The 19,432-nt window shown below is 52.1% G+C and overlaps 1 protein-coding gene and 1 non-coding gene across 3 annotated transcripts in view; one reads left to right on the top strand and one right to left on the bottom strand.

Moving 5' to 3' along the window:
• The window catches only part of LOC140408714 (serine/threonine-protein phosphatase with EF-hands 2-like), a 105,359-nt gene that overhangs the window by 53,910 nt on the left and 32,017 nt on the right, over positions 1 to 19,432 (bottom strand). The gene's annotated exons all lie outside the window — the stretch shown is intronic.
• On the top strand, positions 4,042 to 4,112 carry trnag-gcc (transfer RNA glycine (anticodon GCC)). Its single transcript has one exon. It is a non-coding gene; the product is annotated as a tRNA-Gly (tRNA).

The following is a 19,432-nucleotide window of genomic DNA, read 5'->3' as shown; positions in this document are numbered from 1 at the left end:
AAGCAGTGTCTTTCCAGAGGCTCAGAAATCCTTTCCCTCAGTACCCTTTCCATTACTTTGCCTACCACCGAAGTAAGACTAACTGCCTGTAATTCCCACGGTTATCACTATTCCCTTTTTTGAACAGGGGCACAACATTCGCCACTCTCCAATCCCCTGGTACCACCGCTGTTGACAGTGAGGACGAAAAGATCATTGCCAACGGCTCTGCAATTTTATCTCTTGCTTCCAATAGAATCCTTGGATATATCCCGTCAGGCCTTGGGGACTTGTCTATCCTCAAGTTTTTCAAAATGCCCAACACATCTTCCTTCCTAACAAGTATTTCCTCGAGCTTACCAGTCTGTTTCACACTGTCCTCTCCAACAATATGGCCCATCTCATTTGTAAATACTGAAGAAAAGTACACATTCAAGACCTCTCCTATCTCTTCAGACTCAATACACAATCTCCCGCTACTGTCTTTGATCGGACCTACCCTCGCTCTCGTCATTCTCATATTTCTCACATATGTGTAAAAGGCATTGGGGTTTTCCTTGATCCTACCCGCCAAAGATTTTTCATGCCCTCTCTTAGCTCTCCTAATCCCTTTCTTCAGTTCCCTCCTGGCTATCTTGTATCCCTCCAGCGCCCTGTCTGAACCTTGTTTCCTCAGCCTTACATAAGTCTCCTTCTTCCTCTTAAAAATACATTCAACCTCTCTTGTCAACCATGGTTCCCTCACTCGACCATCCCTTCCCTGCCTGACAGGGACATACATATCAAAGACACGTAGTATCTGTTCCTTGAACAAGTTCCACATTTCATTTGTGTCCTTCCCTGACAGCCTATGTTCCCAACTTATGCACCTTCCCCCAATTGTAAACCATGCCCTGTTGCACGCACCTATTCCTCTCCATTACTAAAGTGAAAGTCACAGAATTGTGGTCACTATCTCCAAAATGCTCCCCCACTAACAAATCTATCACTTGCCCTGGTTCATTACCAAGTACCAAATCCAATATGGCCTCCCCTCTGGGACGTGGTAAACAGCAGGCTGCCTCCACCTCTGACGTATACCCTGGGGACACACCTAGACGGACCGGTAGAGAAAGGAAGCCTAAGCACGTCGAGGATCACTGAGGTCATTGGGGTGGGTACGTGCGTTGGGGGGGTCGAGGATCACTGAGGTGGGTATGTGCATTGGGGGGGGACGGTAAGGGGCTGGTGGAGAGAGTGGGGTGGCATCATCAGGAGAGTGGGGCAGTGTTGGACACTTGTGTGAAACTCTTTACCAGAGCCAGTACGACGCCTCCTGGCTGTCCTCCGAACCCTTGCCCCATCTCCCCAGGCATGGGTGTCCGGCTGCCCATCCCCATCACCGGGCACACCACATGAAGGTGATGGGCACGAGCAAACACTCAGCAGACAGGCAGGGGTCAGACTACGGCATAGATTGAGGAGCACCTGTGCTCGGCTCTCTCTGGGTTATCATCAACCCCCTGCCCTCGGCAGTGACCAGTTGACAGTGCCGACACAGTCCCAGCACCCTGAAGTGATGTAACACAGACCCTGGGAGGGTGGAAAATTGGGGGGGGGGGGGAGGGTAGCGTCGATGGACCAAACCACATTCTATGCAAAGCGGGTGTGTTTGAGGTCTGCCTGTCCTGCATCCTCCAACTGGTCGTCCGGTTCCTCCCTGGGATAGTCCTGCAGTCCCTGCTGGTCCAGCACCTCCTCATCATCCTTGTTGTCCTTCTCCTCTTCGGAGGTGGCCACATGTTCCATATCCTCCAACTCCAGCACATCGCCTCAATGCTGTGCCAGGTTATGGAGGGCACAGCAGACCACCACAAAGCGGAGATCCTCCGGGTTGGGGGGGGGGGGGTTGTACTGCAGGGCACCACCAGAGCAGTCGAGGCATCAGAATCACATCTTCAGCAGTCCCATGTGCCGCTCAATGACAGCTCAGGTGGTCACATGGACCTTGTTGTATCGGATCCCCGCATCGGTCGGTCATCGGCCTCCGTACTGGCTTCATTAGCCAGGTCCTAAGCGAATACCCCTTATCCCCCAAGAGCCGACTGACCATCCTGGGGTGGTCCGCGAAGAGGCCGGGGATGTCGGACTGCACCAAGATGTAGCTATCATGAAATGAAAATCGCTTATTGTCACAAGTAGGCTTCAAATGAAGTTACTGTGAAAAGCCCCTAGTCGCCACATTCCAGCACCTGTTCGAGGAGGCTGGTACGGGAATTGAACCGTGCTGCTGGCCTGCCTTAGTCTGCTTTCAAAGCCAGCGATTTAGCCCAGTGCTAAGTCAGCCCCTATAAATCATGCACATTCCCTGGGAAGCATGCACACTAATACATAATTCTAAAGTGGTGATCGCACACGAGCTGGATATTCAGGGAGTGGAATCCCTTCCTGCTAATTTAGGGCACTTCCAGATGGTCTGGTGCACGCAGGGCATCAAGCGTGCAGTCTATCAGCCCCTGGACCAGGGGCATGCCAGCAATGGCAGAGAATCCTACTGCCCATGCATCCTGTTGGTCCTCATCCATGTCAAAGTTTATATAGTAAGAAGTCTTACAACACCAGGTTAAAGTCCAACAGGTTTGTTTCAAATCACTAGCTTTCGGAGCACTGCTCCTTCCTCAGGTGAATGAAGAGGTATGTTCCAGAAACATATATATAGACAGATTCAAAGGTGCAAGACGATACTTTGAATTCGAGCATTTGCAGGTAATTAAGTCTTTACAGATCCAGAGATAGGGGTAACCCCAGGTTAAAGAGGTATGAATTGTCTCAAGCCAGGACAGTTGGTAGGATTTCACAAGTGCAGGCCAGATGGTGGGGGATGAATGTAATGCAACATGAATCCAAGGTCCTGGTTGAGGCCGTACTCGTGTGCGGAACTTGGCTATAAGTTTCTGCTCGGTGATTCTGCGCTGTTGCGCCTCTCCAGTTGCTCCGTCTGGACCTGTAGGCTTAATTATCTGCAAAGACTTGCATTCAAAGTATTGTATTGCATCTTTGACTTTGTCTATATAACTGTTTCTGGAACCCACCTCTCCATTCACCTGAGGAAGGAGCTGTGCTCTGAAAGCTAGTGATTCGAAACATACCTGTTGGACTTTAACCTGGTGTTGTAACCTGGTGGTGTGCTCACCCCAGTCCAACGCCGGCAACTCCACATCTTAGCAGGAGAGGATCTCAAAGAAATCACTCAATGCCCTGGGCTACTGGTGGGGAGATGGCATCTGTTAAAGTCCCAGACCGTCTCTCCACAAAGGAAAACATCCATTCTTATATTTTTCAAAACATCCACACAGCCCACATCGGTTAGACCTTTTCCAATAATATTGGCTATAGATTACATATATTCGTTCTATATCCAATTAAGTTTGACATTATGTAAAGTGGGTTGGTACCTTACCAGCCCTAACTTCATGAAGAAGTCACTCATACTAACTGTTAAAGTTATGTCTCCTGCCTACACCTGACCTTGGGCTGGCGAGGATGAACAATGGTCCTTGTCCTGTGGACGCTGTTTATCACTTCTCTGTGCATGCCTCCCTTGCCTCCCATGTCTGTTTCCCATTCAATGCCTTGACATCAATCATTCTTGTCTCCCTGACTAACTCTGCTGTCTGTAATTAAATTATGTTATTTATACCAGTTTGCAACTTAACCCAGCTAATGGTTGTTCAGGAATGTGGCTAATTCAGCTAAAAGCCATTTTGTGTCTTTCGTATTGCTAACTTAGCTAACAACCATTTTGTGTAACTTTTTAAAATTGTATGTCTGTCCTTTCTGATATTAGTAATTCTTCGGTTATAAAATCACAAGCATTGTTTATACACTATCTATTCCTACATATTGCCTCTTATACAGGCATCTAAGCCAGGGTACCTTTATCTGAAGTCTTCTTTCTAAATCTGACTTCAACACATTACATCTCTCTGCTGGTCACATGCAGTTTGCTTTGGCTGACACTCATCAACATCTGTTAGCAACTCAAGCATTGCAGTTGAAAGTTCAGCATTAGTAGTGTGGTTTGCATTGGTGGTTCAGTGGTAGAATTCTTGCCTGCCACGCGGGAGGCCCGGGTTCGATTCCCGGCCAATGCATCACAGCTCTTTTGCATTCCTCTGCTCAGCAATTTTTCCTTCCTCTCTACATTCTTACCACCAGCTTTCTTTCATCACAACTACATTTTCACCATACACTCCCTCCGCATCAATCTCTTTACCACTTTCCTCATGCTCATTTTCAACATCTGCTTCACAACACTTTCCCTTTTCCTCTCCGCTTCACCACTCACAGCTGCAAACACTCATTCCTCTTCAATTAAAACCCTCCTCCTCTCACTTCTTTTTCACCCTTCACAACATTTTTACCTTCATTGCCTTAAGAAAAGTTCAAACAAACTTTGCACAAACTGACAATTTTTCACTTGGCACTCTGTTCAAACCCAACTTACATCTCACCATCGATTGTAACAGTTATTTTTAATGGAGAAATGGGGAAGTGGGGCTAGAAGAAAGGGGAGGTCTAAAATAGGACAGGAGGCAGAAGAGATTAAATGATAATGCAAGGCAAAAAGTGAGAGTGCTGGGACTGAATCAAAGGATGAGAGCAGAGGGGATATAAATGGGGAATTGCAAAATCATCAACAACAGCTGCTGCCTGTCGTGTTAGGTGCATTGGTCTAACACTGGCTGCAACTGGATGCAGTTTAGATCAGAAAGACACTCCAGACCTTGAAGTTAGTTCAATCAGGTTTATTGAACTAATAGCACAGTTAGCACAGTTCTCTGTGAGTTCGACTCTCTGTTAACTTAAGTGTGGTTACTCTGTCTGACTGAACCAGACGAGCTCTTAGCCACGTGGTGGAGGTGTGAGATTGTAACAACACCCATGACTGACTCTCTAGATGTTCATCAGTGGAAAGAGGCGGAGTGTGAGTGCCTCGTGTCTTTTATAGTCAGATCCCACCCCTGAGTGTACTACCTGCTTATTGGTTATGTCCTGTTCTCTGTGTCCATTAGCTGCTTGTCTGTATATCATTATGTGTGTGTGTGCCTGCATATCATGACACTGCCAAAAATGCGCTCAGAGGTTATGAACTGAAATTGTTGAACTCAATGTTGAGCCCAGAAGGCTGCGAAGCGTATCGCTGAAAGATAAGGTGCTGTTCCTCAAACATAACACTGAACTTCATTGGAACAGTGGAGATCCTGGACTGAGCGCAAGCCGTGTGGAAGTCCAGGATCACACTTGCAGACTGAACGAGTCAATATTTGCTCTCCCCGTTGCAGAGTCCACACTGTGAGCAGCAGTAACTTCAAATTGGAAATATGCCAGTGAGTTCTGTTTGAGGTGGTTAGCAGCCTGAATCTAAGTTGTGAAATGGAAATGAGAAACAATAGGATTCCCAATGCTGTTCGCTTGGGAACCATACTCTGTCGTGGCTCTATCCCTGCTTAATTTCTCCGATGCTGCTGCTGCCAACGCCTGCGGCGCCTAGCAGTCCGGCCTGCCATAACTACCATTAGGGCAAGCTCAGCGGGGTCTTAAATACTGTCCAATATCTGTAAGGAATTGGAGAGAGTGAGAGACTGACCAACAGCAATGTCTTCCACCCTGGACCCTCCATTCCCCCATTGACCACCTCCCCCACACACACACACTCGGCCACAGTGGGGGCCCCCACTCTGCGAGCCCCAGACCTTATACCCCTGTCATCATGATCCAGGGATTGGCATGGCGGAGCCACGTGTGGTTGCAGAGCAACCCCCCTCCCCCCAACCCAAACCTCCACCCTCTGTGGGCCAAGGTTATAGAACATACAATGCAGAAGGAGGCCATTTGGCCCATCGAGCCTGCACCGACCCACTTAAGCCCTCACTTCCACCTTATCCCCATAACCCAATAACCCCTCCTCACCTTTTTGGTCACTAAGGGCAATTTAGCATGGCCAATTCACCTAACCTGCACATCCATGGACTGTGGGAGGAAACCGGAGCACCCGGAGGAAACCCACGCAGACACGGGGAGAACGTGCAGACTCCGCACAGACAGTGACCCGGGGGAATCAAACCTGGGACCCTGGCGCTGTGAAGCCACAGTGTTATCCCATAGCTCAGTGTCCCCAGGCTCTTTGCCTGCGAGCGAAGATGGCTACTCCCCTCCTCAGTTCCCTACAGCAGCCCTTCCACCAGGTTCATGTGTTTAAAAAGGAGTAGTAATCGGTGCCAGTGTGATCACTTGCTGGGGCGGTGGTTGGATCATGGGAGGCCATTGGATATGGGGTGGTGCCCGTTAATTCTACGGAAATAGGACTTAAGTGGTGATTATTGCTTTTTTGCAATACTGTGCTGGGATCCCGAGAGTGGGCCGGTTGCATCGCAAACGGTTTATCGCCCGGCGCAGTTCTTGTTTTTGGCCCCTCTTTCTATTCACCAGCCTCATCGTGCTCTTGCTCGAGTGCAACAATATCACTGAATCGCCTCCAGTGTTTCCCAAATGGAGATTCTCGCCCCAAGTGTTCCCGCTGGGACTGAATAGCGTGCGATTCGCACTTCCATTGGTTCCGCTATGCAAATAGGTCAGCATTCTGCTGGCACGAATTGATAACAATTCCTGGCCCAGTGGATGTCGTAACTGCTGGGGCTGGAATTAGCGCCAAAGAGCCCAACAGCTGGATAAAAGCAAATTGCTGCAGATTGCTGGAGCTGTTTTTAAGCACTCCATTTACCACACACTCATTTGTTAGAATCTGCCTGTTTACCACTGGGTGGGGACTAATGGCAATCCCACAATCCGTAGGGAGTATGAGCTTCCGCAATGAGGGGGGCGGAGAAATCATTAGCAGATTCCCTGCATAAATATAGCTGGCAAGTATGGAAGCAGCTAGAGAGAGGAGTGAGAAGCAAGGAAGTTACTGCTGCTGTTGTGTATATATATATATATATGTTATTGTAAATAAATGTTATTTCTTTCTATTCTACAACTTGGGCGTCATTCTCCGAACCCCCGCCGGGTCGGAGAATCGCCGGGGGCTGCCGTGAATCCCGCCCCCGCCGGTTGCCGACGTCTCCGGCACCGGAGATTGGGCGGGGGCGGGAATCGGGCCGCGCCGGTTGGCGGGCCCCCCCGCTCGATTCTCCGGCCTGGATGGGCCGAAGTCCCGCCGATAAATTGCCTGTCCCGCCGGCGTAAATTAGAGTACCTATTTACCGGCGGGACAAGGCGGCGTGGGCGGGCTCCGGGGTCCTGGGGGGGCCGCGGGGCGATCTGACCATGGGGGGTGCCCCCACGGTGGCCTGGCCCGCGATCGGGGCCCACTGACCGCGGACGGGCCTGTGCCGTGGGGGCACTCTTTCCCTTCCGCCTCTGCCACGGTCTCCACCATGGCGGAGGCGGAAGAGACTCTCCCCACTGCGCATGCGCGGGAAACTGACAGCGGCCGCTGATGCTCCCGCGCATGCGCCGCCCCGACATGTCATTTCTGCGCCAGCTGGCGGGGCAACAAAGGCCATTTCCGCCAGCTGGCGGGGCGGAAATCCCTCCGGCGCCGGCCTAGCCCCTCAATGTTGGGGCTCGGCCCCCAAAGACGCGGAGCATACCGCACCTTTGGGGCGGCGCGATGCCCGTCTGATTGGCGCCGTTTTGGGCGCCAGTCGGCGGACATCGCGCCGTTTGGGGAGAATTTCACCCCTCATGCTGGATTCTTTGTGGCCCTCACAAAACTGGCGATGATGGTTAAAGTGGATTGCTGTCTACGCTGCTGAAGCCACCTCCCTGGATTTTTGTTGGATAAAGAACAAAGAAAAGTACAGCACAGGAACAGGCCCTTCGGCCCTCCAAGCCCGTGCCGACCATGCTGCCCGACTAAACTACAACCTTCTACACTTCCTGGGTCCGTATCCCTCTATTCCCATCCTATTCATGTATTTGTCAAGATGCCCCTTAAATGTTACTATCATCCCTGCTTCCACCACCTCTTCCGGTAGCGAGTTCCAGGCACCCACTACCCTCTGTGTAAAAAACTTGCCTCGTACATCTACTCTAAACCTTGCCCCTCGCACCTTAAACCTATGCCCCTAGTAATTGACCCCTCTACCCTTGGGAAAAGCCTCTGACTATCCACTCTGTCTATGCCCCTCATACTTTTGTAGACCTCTATCAGGTCGCCCCTCAACCTCCGTTGTTCCAGTGAGAACAAACCGAGTTTATTCAACCGCTCCTCATAGCTAATGCCCTCCATACCAGGCAACATTCTGGTAAATCTCTTCTGCACCCTCTCTAAAGCCTCCATATCCTTCTGGTAGTGTGGCGACCAGAATTTAACATTATACTCCAAATGTGGCCTAACTAAGGTTCTATACAGCTGCAACATGAATTGCCAATTCTTATACTCAATGCCCCAGCCAATGAAGGCAAGCATTCCGTATGCCTTCTTGACTAACTTCTCCACCTGTGTTGCCCCTTTCAGTGACCTGTGGACCTGTACACCTACATCTCTCTGACTTTCAATACTCTTGAGGGTTCTACCATTCACTGTATATTCCCTACCTCCATTAGACCTTCCAAAATGCATTACCTCACATTTGTCCGGATTAAACTCCATCTGCCATCTCTCCACCCAAGTCTCCAAACAATCTAAATCCTGCTGTATCCTCTGACAGTCCTCATCGCTATCCGCAATTCCACCAACCTTTGTGTCGTCTGCAAACTTACTAATCAGATTGGAACAGGTTGGAAGTTTTTTTTCTGTTACACCATGCCTCTGTATGGACGTTTGGGTGTCTTTGATGCTGCGCTGGAAAGTTGGAACCAGTATGCACAACGGATGCGTTACTATTTCCGGGCAAACAACATCACCGAAAATAAGCGCCAGGTGGTCATTTTGCTCACTGCCTGCGGTCCGCATACATTTGGGATGACTAGGAGCCTTGCATACCCAGCTGTGCTGGACACCAAGACATTTGATGAATTGTGACCTTAGTGGGGCAACATTTTAACCCACCCCGTCCACGATAGTCCAGCGTTACCGGTTTAATACCACTGGGAGGACCCCAGGAGAATCCCTTGCAGATTTTCTATCCAGGCTACGCAGGATTGCGAAGTACTGTGACTATGGTGAGACCTTATCAGAAATGTTACGCGACCGTTTGGTTTGCAGTATAAACAATGCGGCCACCCAGAGAAACTTGTTAGCTGAGCCAACATTGACTTTTCAACAGGCCATTCAATAGTATTGGCCAAGAGAGCACAGAACGAGGAGTGCAGGAGCTGCAGGGAATGGAGGTGCACGCCTTGGGGCGCAACTCCTTCCGTCCAAAAGCGTCTCCCCATACCCCTGCGGCACCTTGGGCGGGGCGGTGTCCAGATCAACGCCAGTGGCCACCGGACGTTCCTCCCCGTAGGGAGCCTTCTCCAGAACCGATGGATGAGGAGCCATGTCAGTGTCGGACTTGTAGGCGCCGACCCCGTCGCGGACGCCGGTCTTGGGGGCGCCAGAGGTGCCGTTGTTCCAACAGAAACTTGGGCCAGCCCAGGGGCCGTACCTTCTATTTGGATGAACCTGCGGCGACTACTCCTGAGGACGTGGAGATGGAGGATGACTGCTTGCAGCTGCATTGTGTGGCAGCTTCCCGTGTGGCCCCCATTAAGGTGGCAGTATGGGTCAATGGTCACTCCCTTGAGATGGAGTTGGACACTGGCGCAGCGGTCTCCGTGATCACCCAGAGAACATTCGACCGCATCAAGCAGGGTATACAGACCCTTACATTAACCGACACACAGGCCAGGTTGGCCACCTACACAGGGGAACCATTGGACATTGCAGGAACTACGATGAGCCCTTTTGTTTATGGATGCCAGGAGGGGCGTTTCCCACTTATCGTGGTGCGCTGCCACGGGTCCAGCCTGTTGGGTTGGGACTGTTTGTGCCATTTGCGGCTGCAGTGGCAGCGCATCCTCCAAACAGTTTCTGGAGGGTTGACAAATGTAGTAGGACGGTACCGAGATGTATTCCAGCCCGGTGTGGAGAAAATAAAAGGGGCCGTAGCCCGTATCCAAGTCGAACCAGGAACCATGCTGCGCAATTTTCGGGCGCGCCCGGTGTCTTACGCGTTGCTCTAGCAAGTAGAAGGGGAGCTCACTCGTTTAGAGTCCTTGGGTATTATCAGGCCCGTCCGTTTCGCTGACTGGGCAGCGCCAATTGTACCTGTAATGAAGCCAGATGCCACAGTTCGCTTGTGCAGCGACTATAAACTTACAGTGAATATGGCTTCCCGGCTCAACCGATATCCAATGCCTCGCATAGAAGACCTCTACTCGAACCTTGCAGGCGGACTCTCGTTCACGAAATTAGATATGAGTCACGCCTATCTACAGTTGGAGTTGGACCCTGCCTCCCGGACATATGTCACTATTAATACACACCGGGGCCTGTATGAATATACACGGTAGCCCTTTGGGGTATCCACTGCCTGCGCTATCTTTCAACGTGTCATGGAGGGCATCTTGTGAGGTTTACCGCATGTCGCTGTTTACTTAGACGACGTTTTGATTACAGGGACGTTGGAGCAGGAACATATGGAAAATTTGGAGGCTGTCCTGAGATGCTTTTCAGAGTCTGGAGTCCGTTTACGTCGTACAAAGTGCGTCTTTCAGGCGAAGGAAGTAGACTACCTGGATTATAGGGTGGACCGTGAAGGTTTGCACCCCGTCGCAGAGAAGGTGCGCGCAATTCAACAGGCCCACGCCCCGACTGACACTTCGCATCTTTGTTCTTTTCTCGGCCTTGTAAACTATTACGGAAGTTCCTCCCCAATCTGGCAACTACGCTGGCCCCGTTGTACCTTCTGCTAAAGAAGAATCACACCTGGGTTTGAGGTCAGCCGCAATAAACTGCTTTCCGGCGGGTAAAACAACAATTGTCGTTGTCTGGGTTACTAACCCACTATGATCCTGGAAAGCCTTTGCTCATCACGGGTGATGCATCCCCGTATTGGGACCGTCCTGTCCCACAAGATGGAGAACGGGGCTGAACGATCGATAGCTTTTGCCTCCCGCACATTGACTGCAGCGGAAAAGAAGTGCCCCATGTCGACCCCCACGACCGGTGAGGTGGTTGCAACCCTAAATTTTATGTACTCCTTGCCTGTCATGGCATTACAGATCCGTGAGTGGACCCAGATGGAGCCAGTCCTGTCAAAGGTTCGGCACATAGTCCTGTATGGTGGGCAGCATAGACAGCTCCCAGGCGAGTTGCGAGCAAAGGTGTGGAAGTCTCCGCACCTTTAGGGGCCAAGCCTTCACCTTGAGGGGCTAAGCCCGCGATGGAGTGGTTTCCGCTCCGCCGGCTGCCGGGAAAGGCCTTTGGCGTCACGCCAGCCGGCGGCGAAAGGTCTTCGCCGGGCGACGCATGCGCGGGAGCGACAGAGTCTGCTGACGTCATCCCCGTACATGCGCAGGGGAGGGGGTCTCTTCTGCCTCCACCATAGTGAAGACCATAGCGAAGGCGGAAGAAAAAGAGTGCCCTCACGGCACAGGCCCGCCCGCGGATCGGTGGGCACCGATCGCGGGCCAGGCCACCGTGGGGGCACCCCCCGGGGCCAGATCGCCCCCCAGGACCCCGGAGCCTGCCCACGCCGCCTTGTCCCGCTGTTCAAAGGGTGGTTTAATCCACGACGGCGGGAGAGGGTTGACAGTGGCGGGACTTCAGCCCATCGCGGGCTGGAGAATCGCTGGGGGTGGGCCTGCCGACCGGTGCGGCGCGATTCCCGTCCCCGGCGCGGCGCGATTCCCGTCCCCACCGAATCTCTGGTGGCGGAGAATTCGGGACACGGCGGGGGCGGGATTCACGCCAGCCCCCGGCGATTCTCTGACCCGGAGGGGGGTTGGAGAATCGCGACCGGTATCCTCTTGTGGGGGATGCGTGTGATTGTCCCGGAAAAAGGACAGGAGCTGATACTAAGGGACTTGCACAATGGGCATCCGGGTGTGACCAAAATGAAAATGTTGGCCCGGAGTTATGTCTGGTGACCAGGCCTTGACACTGATATTGAGAAGGTGCCCCAAAACTGCTCCATTTGCCAGGAGCTTCAGAAGCTTCCGCCAGCCGCGCCCCTATATCACTGGGAATGGCCAGGGCGGCCTTGGGCGCACTTGCATGCGGATTTCGCCGGCCCTTTTCAAGAATCCATGTGCCTTTTATTATTCGATACCCAGTCTAAATGGTTAGAGGTGCACAAGATGGTAGGCACAACGTCCTGCGCAACAATCGAGAAGATGCGTTTGTCTTTCAGTACGCATGGCCTCCCCGAGGTGCTGGTCACAGACAACGGCACTCCGTTCACAAGTGAGGAGTTTGTGAGGTTCATGAAGATGAACGGCATGTGCCATATCCGCACCGCTCCATATCACCCGGCTTCCAATGGGTTGGCGGTGCGCGCAGTGCAGACATTCAAATGGGGCCTAAAGAAGCAGTTTTCCAGGTCTATGGACACGAGACTGCCTCGTTGTTTGTTTTCATACAGGACCACTCCACATGCGGTGACTGGGGTAGCTCCCGCGGAACTCCTAATGGGCCGGAGACTTCGCACCTGCCTTAGCATAGTTTTCCCGGACATTGGCGCAAAAGGACGCCGCACTCAAGAACGGCAGGGACATGGCCTTTCTCGGCATCAGCCGATTCGGCAATTTGCGCCTGGTGACCCAGTGTTCGTTCGAAATTTTGCTTGTGGTGCCCACTGGGTCCCTGGCGTTATCTTTCGCTGAATGGGCCCTATCTCTTACCAGGTGCAAGCCCAGGGTCGTCTCCAGCGCAAACATGTAGACCACATTCGGTCCAGAAGACCATTTCTCCCAAAGATTCTCCGGCCCCGGAGCTCACTTCTACAGCCAAGAGACCAGACACAGTGGAGAGTATTCCTCATAATCTTCCTCTGATGCCGCACTCAAAGCCTGCGCAGGCCCTTGTAGAACCGCGTGGAGAGAGGGACGCCGAGATGACAGAGGCAGTGGACTCCGACTCCGAGATGGAGACACAGGATGCCTCAGAGGGGGAATCCTCGGGCCCACGGGCCGTGGATGTACAACTGTTACGCCGTTCATCACGGAAGCGCCGTTCTCCGTCTTGTTACACGCCGCCCGATCCAGCCCTTCGTACAAATGGTGTCCGGCCTGTGGCAAAACGAGTCCGACGCCCTCCTTCGCCAGGGTCTTCACTGGATTCCTTGGACCTTGGAGGGGGAGGGATGTTATAACCTCCCTGCTGACCACTGGCTGGGGACTAATGGCAATCCCACAATCCTTATGCAGTATGAGCTTCCCCAATGAGGGGCACGGAGAAATCATTAGCTGATTCCCTGCATTAAAAAAGCAGGCCAGTATGGAACCAGCTAGAGAGAGGAGTGAGCAGCAAGGGAGTTGCTGCTGCTGTGTGTGTATATATATATGTATATATATATGTTATTGTAAATAAATGTTATTTCTTTCTATTGTACAACTCGTGCTGGATTCTTTGTGGCCCTCACAAAACATTGCAGCCACCAAGATGGCTCAGGGAAGAGCTACCCCCAGAGTTTGAGAGTCCAAGGTGGGCTCACAGTTCCATGCCACTGAGAAGAGGAGGGACATCCTCTTCCTCAAGGTGAGCCACAGACTCAAACTCGCCCTCCTGAACAGCGCCTGGGAGCTGGTGGTAGAGGCAGTCAGCACTGCCAGTCTCATTGCCAGGACGGGACAACTGGTGAGTTCGCTGCCCTGATGGACCACAGAACCAGGGAGGATTCCAAAGGCCATGGTGAGGAGTCCTCTGTTTGCGGTGAGCACTGCTGATCCACTGCTTCTTCCATAATGGGGCACTGCCAATGCCTGTTCGGCCCCTAGTTGAGCTAGGCCCTTGATGATACTGCTGGGATATGGGAATGTCCAGAAGTGTGACCGGTGTGGGCTCCCAGATGGTCAGAGGCTCTTTGAGCATGCAAAGGACACAGGGAGCACTCAGCCATGTGAGCAGCCAGGAGCCTGTAAGTAGGATCAGAGGGGTGTGCTTAAGTCACATACTGCAGCAATGGTGGTCTGAACCAGGCCACTTCAATCCCGAGGGGGGGACACCGAGTCCACAGACTTGCCACCAAGTCATTCCCAGTTACTGCCCCGGCCTGGGCAGCCACCCCTCCAGTAAGCCCAACACTTTTTGTGGCTTTTTAACAGTTTTTTTAGCCTCCCCTCCACAGCCACGGCGCCAAGTTCCCGTTTGTAAATACTTTCACTAATTCACGCCTTCGAGTCTTCTGTCTGAGAGGAGTGGAGCAACATGGTGGGATGGAGCATGAAGTGTCCAAGCTGTTAATGATATTAAAACCCACGGGCAGCGGGGTGGAGCAGTGGTTAGCATTGTTGCCTCACGGTGCTGAGGTCCCAGGTTTGATCCCGGCTCTGGGTCACTGTCTGTGTGGACTTTGCACATTCTCCCCGTGTTTGTGTGGGTTTCGCCCCCACAACCCAAAAGATGTGCAGGGTAGGTGGATTGGCCACGTTAAATTGCCCCTTAATTGGAAAAAAAGATATTAAAATCCATGCAAATGACAGTTTTGCATGGTCCTGCTGTCATGTGGTACAAACCTCAATGCCGGCGCCAGTGAGGGACCAGAGCGTGCCATCGGAATCGGTGTGGACACAAAATGGACTTTTTCCATTTTGTGCGATTCTCCACCCAATCGCGATTCTCGTTTCAAAGTGGACAATCCAGCCCATACAAAGAACTGTGTTAAATGGCCTGATTGCTATCAGCCTACTGGTGCCTGTCGGTCTGTACGTGGGTGTGTGTCCGTGTGGCTGTTTTTATGTGTGTCCTGTGAGGAAAAGCAGATGGAGGTTTTACACATTGAAGGTGTGTGATCCAGTAGCAGAATCAGTGCCCTTCAAAAAGAAAATAGCCACCTTTTGCAGGAATATCTAAAAACTCTCTCTCTGACTGTGGAAGTCAACCATTCAGCAAAACGGATTGCAGCTGGAAGAAAGAAAGAAAACAGACATCTACAGACATTGAAAGATGCCCTCGTACGAACGGGATATGGCGCTCGACTCATCGATCGACAGTACCAATGCGCCACAGCAAAAAACCGCACCGACCTCCTCAGGAGACAAACATGGGACACAACCGACAGAATACCCTTCGTCGTCCAGTACTTCCCCGGAGCGGAGAAACTACGACATCTTCTTCACAGCCTTCAAAACGTCATCGTTGAAGATGAACATCTTGCCAAGGTCATCCCCACACCCCCACTACATGCCTTCAAACAAACACGCAACCTCAAACAAACCATTGTTTGCAGCAAACTACCCAGTCTTCAGAACAGTGACCACGACACCACACAACCCTGCCATGGCAATCTCTGCAAGACATGCCAGATCATCAACAAGGATACCACCATTACACGTGAGAACACCACCCACCAGGTACGCGGTACATATTCGTGCAACTCGGCCAACGTTGTCTACCTCATACGCTGCAGGAAAGGATGTCCCGAAGCGTGGTACATTGGCGAGACCATGCAGATGCTGTGACAACAAATGAACAGACATCGTGCGACAATCACCAGGCAAGAATGTTCCCTTCCAGTCGGGGAACACTTCAGCAGTCAAGGGCATTCAGCCTCTGATCTACGGGTAAGCGTTCTCCAAGGCGGCCTTCAGGACGCGCGACAACGCAGAATCGCCGAGCAGAGGCTTATAGCCAGGTTCCGCACACATGAGTGCAGCCTCAACCGGGACCTGGGATTCATGTCGCATTACATTCATCCCCCACCATCTGGCCTGCAAAATCCTACCAACTGTCCTGGCTTGACACAATTCACACCTCTTTAACCTGAGGTTACCCCATCTCTGGATCTGTAAAGATTTAATCACCTGCTAATGCTCGCATTCCAAGCATTGTCTGGCATCTTTGAATCTGTCTATATGTTTCTGGAACATACCTCTTCATTCACCTGAGGAAGGAGCAGCGCTCCGAAAGCGAGTGACATCGAAACAAACCTGTTGGACTTTAACCTGGTGTTGTAAGACGTCTTACTGTGCTCACCCCAGTCCAACGCCGGCATCTCCACATCATGGAAGAAAGAAAGGAAGTACCTCTACCAAACCACAGAACACCTGAATCAAAGAACCAACTACTCGCATGCAGAAGTCAACTACACTGTGACAGCCGCCACACTTTATCATCTACCACTCGCAACTCAAAGACTGTTCCAGATAACTTTTAATTTATTTTTATGTACTATTGGATTCAATTCTTACTTCTCGTCCATATGAATGTGAATGCATGTGTTTTACCAATTTTTGCCTTACCTTTTTAGTGGTTTATAATCTTACTCTATCTTAACTCAAGAAAAGCTGGCTGAATTGGCTTTTATAAACATAACTATTGGGTCTGGGAATGGGATCCAAGCGAAAGGAAACATGGTTAGTTTAAACTTTGTTGCTACCAGCAAGGGGGGTGGTTTGAATAAAGACATGGAGCTGGTCATCCGCCCTCACCGGGATTTGTAACAATTTGGGTGTTTCACAGCTGGACAGTGGCAAATAGAGGGGTCTCACCCAGATCAACAACTTTTGGGGAATCTCAGGCGGGATTCTCCGACCCCCCGCCAGGTGGGAGAATCGCCGGGGGCTGGCGTGAATCCCGCCCCCGCTGGTTGCCGAATTTTCGGCGGGGGCGTTAATCGCGCCGCGCCGGTTGGCGGGCCCCCCCCGGCGATTCTCCGGCCCGGATGTGGCCGAAGTCCCGCTGCTGGAATGCCTGTCCCTCCGGCGTGGATTAAACCACCTCTCTTACCGGCGGGACAAGGCGGCGCGGGCGGGCTCCGGGGTCCTGGGGGGGCGCGGGGCCCCCCCAGGGGATCTGGCCCCGGGGGGTGCCCCCACGGTGGCCTGGCCCGCGATTGGGGCCCACCGATCCGCGGGCGGGCCTATGCCGTGGGGGCACTCTTTTCCTTCCACCTTCGCCATGGTCTCCACCATGGCAGAGGCGGAACAGACCCCTTCCACTGCGCATGCGCGGGGATGCTGTGAGCGGCTGCTAACGCTCCCGCGCATGCGCCACCCGGCAATGTCATTTCCGTGCCAGCTGGCGGGGCACCAAAGGCCTTTCCCGCCAACTGGCGGGACGGAAATCAGTCCGGTGCGGGCCTCGTCCCTCAAGGTTAGGGCTCGGCCGCTCAAGATGCGGAGGATTCCGCACCTTTGGGGTGGCGCAATGCCGGACTGATTTGCGCCATTTTTGGAGCCGGTCGGCGGACATCGCGCCGATTACGGAGAATTTCGCCCCTCACCTGGGGCTGGTCACAACACAGGTCATCTCTAAATCCTCCCTTTCCAAAGAAAAATCCCCAGCTTGTTGGGTTTTTCAAATTGTTGCATTATTTCAGTCCTGGAATGACTCTTGCAAATCTCTTTTGGACTTTCGCCAGTGATTCTTTGTCATTGTGATAGTTTGGAGACCAAAACTATATACAATACAATAAGTATGACCTAGACAGGGACTTGTACAAGTTTAACATAACTTCACTACCTCGCAGAGAAGGCATTTGATAGGGTGGAGTGGGAGTATTTATGGGAAGTGTTAAGGAGGTTTGGGTTTGGGAACGGGTTTATTAGCTGGGTTAGACTTCTTTATGGGGCTCCAACGGCAGGCGTAGTTACAGGTCGACATAGATCGGAGTATTTCCGACTATATAGGGGAACAAGACAGGGATGCCCGCTGTCTCCATTGTTGTTCGCGTTGGCAATTGAACCTCTGGCCATGGCGTTGAGAGACTCCAGGAAATGGAGAGGGGTGATTAGAGGGGGAGAAGAACACCGAGTCTCGTTATATGCGGATGACCTATTGTTATACATGTCGGACCCAGCGGGGGGAATGATAGAGGTTATGCGAATTTTGAGGGTGTTCGGGGATTTCTCGGGGTATAGGCTAAACATGGGGAAGAGTGAATTATTTGTGATACATCCAGGGGACCAGAGTAGAGAGATAGAAGGCTTGCCTCTAAGGAAAGTGGAAAGAAACTTCCGATACCTGGGGATTCAGATCGCTAGGAGCTGGGGAACCTTGCACAGACTTAATCTGACACGGTTGGTAGAACAAATGGAGGAGGACTTCAAGAGGTGGGACATGCAGCCTCTATCGCTGGCGGGCAGGGTGCAAGCAATTAAGATGATGGTCCTCCCAAGGTTCTTATTTGTATTTCAATGTCTCCCTATACTAATCACTAAGACCTTTTTTAATAAAATAGACAGGAGCATCACGAGCTTCGTGTGGGCAGGGAAAGTTCCGAGAGTAAGGAGGGGGTTCCTTCAGCGTAGTAGGGACAGAGGAGGATTGGCACTACCGAACTTGGGCGATTACTATTGGGCCGCCAATGTGGCAATGATACATAAATGGATGATGGAGGGGGAGGGAGCGGCGTGGGAAAGACTGGAGAGAAAGTCCTGTAAAGGGACGAGTTTAGAGGCGCTGGTGACGGCGCCGCTACCGATCTCACCTAAAAAGTTTACCACGAACCCGGTGGTGGCGGCAACATTGAATATCTGGGGACAGTGGAGGCGACAGAGAGGGGTGCGGGGAGCCCTGGTGGGGTCCCCAATCAGGAACAACCATAGGTTCGCCCCAGGAAGAATGGATGGAGGATTTCAGAGCTGGTTCCAGTTGGGAATTAGGAGGGTGGGAGATTTATTTATAGATGGGACTTTTGCGAGCTTGGGAGCATTGGAGGAAAAGTATAAGTTGCCCCGGGGAAATTTCTTGAGATATATGCAGGTGAGGGCATTTACTAGACAACAGGTGAGGGAATTTCCGTTGCTCCCGACACAGGGGATACAGGACAGGGTGCTTTCAAGGGTGTGGGTCGGAGAGGGCAAGGTGTCAGAGATTTACCGAGAGATGAGGGAAGAGGGGGAGGAGTCGGTGGGCGAACTAAAAGGAAAGTGGGAAGAAGAACTAGGGGAGGAGATAGAGGAGGGTATGTGGGCTGATGCCCTAAGCAGGGTAAATTCCTCTTCCTCATGTGCCAGGCTTAGCCTGATTCAATTTAAGGTGCTACATAGAGCACACATAACGGGAGCAAGATTGAGCAGGTTCTTTGGAGTGGAGGACAAATGTGGGAGGTGTGGCGGGAGCCCGGCAAACCACGCACATATGTTTTGGGCATGCCCGGCACTGGAAGGGTATTGGAAGGGAGTGACGGGAGTGATTTCGCGGGTGGTGAAGGCCCAGGTCAAACCAGGCTGGGGGTTAGCTCTATTTGGAGTTGCGGAAGAGCCGGGAGTGCAGGAGGCAAAAGAGGCCGACGTTGTGGCCTTTGCGTCCCTAGTAGCCCGGCGCAGGATCCTACTCATGTGGAAGGAGGCGAAACCCCCCGGACTGGAGGCCTGG

The sequence above is a fragment of the Scyliorhinus torazame genome, chromosome 3 (assembly GCF_047496885.1).
Source record: "Scyliorhinus torazame isolate Kashiwa2021f chromosome 3, sScyTor2.1, whole genome shotgun sequence".
Lineage (NCBI taxonomy): Eukaryota > Metazoa > Chordata > Chondrichthyes > Carcharhiniformes > Scyliorhinidae > Scyliorhinus > Scyliorhinus torazame.
Note: the sequence above shows the minus strand (reverse complement) of the source record. Positions and strands in the feature narration are given on the sequence as shown.